Raw genomic sequence first — 4,860 nt, 5'->3', positions numbered from 1 at the left:
AGTTAGAGTCCAGGGGTGGAGGAGCTTAATTATTTCATCCTCGGGACCTCATTACTCTCTTTTCCCGTTTTATGGGGGAGCCGGGGTGTAGCCTTCTTCCCTCCCACCTCCGTGACCATGACCGCTTTGTCCGGGAGACGGAGCAGAAAGGCAGCAGCCCGGGGGGGCGGGAGGGTTCAGGGCCGAGCTGGCTGGGAAATCTGTGCTCTGGATTTTATTGATTCCGCCACCTGAAAACACTCGCTCTTCTTCCGCATGACCACTGGCTCCTTCCCAAGGGTTTTCTGGGCTGACATTAAAGTAAATGCTCTTTTCTTTCCAGACCCACGCCCTTCTTGAAAACAGAATCCCGTGAACACAGGTGGAAATGAAGGCCGGGGAGGGTTTACAAGATGCAGAGAACGCATGGGGCCCGTCACTCCGGTGTCCCGGGCTCCTGCCTGCCTTTGCTGTTGTCGGTTGTCACGTTGCAGCAGGTCACTGTCCAAAGAGCAGCTGGCTTTGGTTTGACCTGTGTTTTTCAAGGAAGCCCTGGCTTTGAACAGGCATTCCTGTAACCACTGGCACCATGAGGGAGCAGGACGCAGGTGCCACACTGCCTCTTTGGGAGTGTCCTTGCCAAGGACTGAGGTGACCCCAGCGATGTGACCTCCAGGGGCGGGCCCCCAGCCCCAGGGAGCGGGCATGAGTTGTGTTTGTGCACGCCCGTTGTCACGGTTGGTGGTGACGGGGGCTGAGGAATCGGGTTTATTACAAAGTTGATTATGCTGCTTTTGGTGCTGGTGCCACACACGTAAGTCACATGTCAGCCTCAAATGCTGATAAGAATGTCCATGGGTCACACAGGAGGCTTTTTTTTTTTTTAATTGAACTTACTCACTTAAACAATGTTATCCACTTGTGTTATGTAACCGAACATGTGTATTAACACTTACAGTATTTATAATTCGACGTCAACATCACAATTCAAGATAAAATATGACCCTGGGCTAGAGAAACACTGAAGCAGACGTGAATGCCTTCAAAAGATCTCTAAGGCACTTGTCACCGAGACATGCTGCGTTTTCAACCTTGGTGTGACCTGAAATACACTCAGCTCGTCGGTAAAGAACTCTGCAGGCCTCTGTTAAATGTTCTGCAGCCAGAGACAGAGAGACTTTAAATGGCTTGTTTTTGAGCCACATTCCAGAAATTTTTTTTTATTTGTGACATAGAAGCATGAAATCCTGAGGCTGTGACAATCCCTGGGCGTCTCCCCCGTCCCCTGCCCTGTGCCTTGTTTCACAAATGCACAACCCAAAGCCCAAAGGAAGGCAGGTGACTCACCGAGGCCACAGCTAACAAGGGTGTTGGAAAGCACAGCAGTGGGGTCCCCATTTGTACAGGGAGCTGCTGGCCTCAGAAACGGCCTCTGGACGGTTTGGACCCCCCACCTCCACTCCCAAACCCTGGAACTCTCAAAGATCCTTTTCTTTTACCTGGAAATTTCTCTCTCACAGTTTGTCAATATCCAGCCGCGTCCTAAGAATGTTGGGCAGAAATAAATCTGCCAAAAGATCTGTTATCGCAAGCAGCTTTGCTCATTAGCTTTCGCTAACGCAGTCCTGCTCTGAAACCACCTGTATCCGAATGGGACAATGGCAAGGTGCCCGGTGTCTGGAAATGGAACCTGATATGTGTGCACCAGATGGTTTGGGGAACAAATACTTGTCATTGAGATTCTGCACCTGATGAACAGTATTTTAAAATCAACAAAATTTTCAACTCATTTGCAGAACAAATGCCCCATGTAAACGTGAACCACAGAGTTCCATGAAAATACTCCAAAGGAAGGGTAATCTCCCCAAATTAAATTAAATTAAATTATATCCTGGAAGCATTGTCTTTTTCCCCCAGTGTATATCACTGAAAACCAAGTAGAGGAATGTTCGTAATAGAACGTAGGATACATAAAGCGTCAGAATCTGGAGTACATTTCTGAGAAAAGAGTATGAAAATAATAATTTCTCAGAGCAGCGGGGTTGAGGACATGCCCATCTTTAAGATCTTAAGAAGCACTCCAAGTTACTTATCACTACCAGAATAATGGCAAAAATCATTAATTAACATTCTCTCCCACCAGCTGGTTGTATGACCTTGGTATTGCACTTTGGAAACTTCCTTGGGCTTCCTTTTCTTCATCTCTGAGATTAGAACTTAAATCAGTGACTACGAAGTCACTCCCATCTCTAAGATTGCACACCAGCAAGGAAAGCAGTCTGGTTTTACACATAATTTGAGGAATGTTGATATAAGGAAGCAAAGGGAAGCCGTAAGTAGCAGAGAATGCGTTTGAGGACAGTCTACATCCCCATTTTGATATAATTAAAGAGTTCTGTTTCATTTGGGTTCAAATCTTTTCATGCTAAGAGTGCTGTGGTTTTCGTCCCCATTAGGGATCCCCGTGAGGTTTCAGCTGCATCGTGAGCTGGGAAATCCAGACGGGCTTGCGGGCTGGGCTTGAATTCCACTGGTTTTGTTGACTGCAGAGAAATATCTGATTCAATTTCCTCCCCTCTTACTGTAAGGGATGTTGACGTGGTTGCTGGACATGCTGTACTTTCGTAAGGGTCAGATCCTCCTCTGTCTCCCAGGAAGACTACCCCATCACAAAAAGAATTTATTTCCTAGTTAGCAACAATAACGACAGCACACATAAAACAAGTCTCCATTACCTCATCGCCATCCTTTTTTCCAAGTCGCATTATTTTCTGAAGACACTCACTGAAATGTCTGAAGAGAACTCCAGCTAGTTAGTTGTGGGAACTGGTTTCCCAAGCAGCAGACTCTGCCTTCTTGCATTTGGGGCCCATCCCCAGCATGAGGAAGTGCCCCCCACGTATAATGAGCTTCGAGGCAGCTTTGTACTTAATTGGGAATGGGTGAGTAGGGACCAAGTGATGTGGCAGCCTCTGCCAGTGGCTAGAAAGACCAAGGCAGATGAACAGGAAAAGGAAGAAACAGCACACACACATATATATTGCTTCTGCTAAGCAAGAAAAAGGTTTTACAGGAAGAGGGAGCAATCAGAGGATAAGGAAAAGCTTTTAAAGTGAAAAATAATTGTTGAGAAATTTCAAAAATCAGGGAAGGGTAGGGGGACAAAATAGAGATCATCTTGTCAGGAGAATAAGAAAAAAGAGATAAAATATATAAGAGGAAAAAAACCCCAAAAGACCTGAAGGAAGAATGTATGAGGTTCAATACGTGACTAGTAGGAATCAATAAAAGAAAATAGAGTGAAGTTATATGAAAAATAGAGATTGAGAATTGTCCAGAATAAAGACAGGAGTGTTCAGACTGAAGCAGCCCATTGGTTGGTTTCTCAGTGCCACGAGTGGGGAGACCTATCCCCAGACCCATTTTCAGGAAACCAAGGGTGCAGAAAAGTTCTTCCTAGGAACATAAACGGGTTTGAAATAAGATCTCTTCTTATCCATGGTGGATGCTAAAACACTACCAATCTGATGGAAGGTGACTGGAATTTCTCTACCCAGCCAAACTATCAAAGTAGAAAGTGAGAAGGCAGAGCGGAAAAAGTTGCAGATGTGGAAGGATTCCCAAATGTTATCTACCAGTGTTCTTTCACTGAGAGCTCCTTGAGCCTGAATCAAGCAGGGAAGGAAGACAGCAGGGCCAGAGGACACAGGGTCCTGCCCCCCAGCAGGGCAGCCCCAGGGCAGTCAGGAGCAGGAGGCTGAAGAGCCCCTGGAGGGTGTGCCTGGGCGGGAGGAGGATGTGACCACAGAGCTCGACTGCTGGAGAGTTTGAGGGAAACAAGAAGGGAAAAGACACAAAGAAGGCAAAGGGTTCAAAGGCGTTAGAAACTCCAGAGAGGGTGCAGTGAACAGTAGAGCAAAAAAGGATATCAAAGCACACCACCCGGCTGCATGTAAACATGATTTCTCAGTCTGGGGCAGATAATCACTGCTGCTGTATAACATTGGGAACCAACTCTGCAGATGAAGTCAATGAAGCCCCGAAGGGCTCCTGGGGTAGGGGACAAGCGGCCGCCGCCTCACAGAGTCCGGGTGAGTGGTTTGTACCAGACGGAGCATGAAGTGCGAGCAAATTCCTCAGGGTTACAAAGGAAACACTAGGAAAACTAAAAATAGTGATGCGCTTGGTTGGGAGTGGTGGTAAGGCAAACTTAAGCTAAACCCGCTGATCGCAGTGGAAAACACTGACACGTAACACTGAAGCTGACAAATGAAATAATGCCAAGCAGAGCACATTTCATAGAGATACGGGGGTAACGCCTAGAAGAGGGAAGGACCACAGGGAGGGGGTTGGGAAGCACGGGGCGGGGGACTGCCACTCTTTATAAGTCCGCTTGTACTATTTGAGTATTTTTTCTGTGCATTGCATTATTGGGTAGCAATCGTAAAAAAAAAAAAAAAGTGTGTTCAATAACTTAAAAAAACAAGAAGGCCTTTACCAGGTTTCCCTGGGTTGGGTAGGGGGGCCGATGTGGGATTATCTGCTCTGTACTAGAGATTCTGTTACGACCTGAGTTTTGGTCAGAATTTCATGTCCTGTTTCCAGCCCCCACACTGGGAGATTCCTAGCCTTTCTGACCCTCGCCCCCGGCCTCAGAGGCTTCGATTTTTAGTGTCTGACTGGGCTCGTCACCCTGTAGCTGAGTGAGGAAAAAGCTAACCCTAAAATTAAGGGTTATTTTTAATTAAGAAAATTAAGAAATAAAAGATTATTTCTCACACAAGTGTTCGGTGGCTTTCTCCACTCTGGACATCCCCACCAACACACACACACACACACACACACACACACACACGCACACACACACACGCATTCCCATCT

This window comes from Neofelis nebulosa, chromosome 1, assembly GCF_028018385.1.
Source record: "Neofelis nebulosa isolate mNeoNeb1 chromosome 1, mNeoNeb1.pri, whole genome shotgun sequence".
Classification (NCBI taxonomy): Eukaryota; Metazoa; Chordata; class Mammalia; order Carnivora; family Felidae; genus Neofelis; species Neofelis nebulosa.
The sequence above is the reverse complement of the archived record's forward strand: the minus strand, read 5'-3'. Positions refer to the sequence as shown.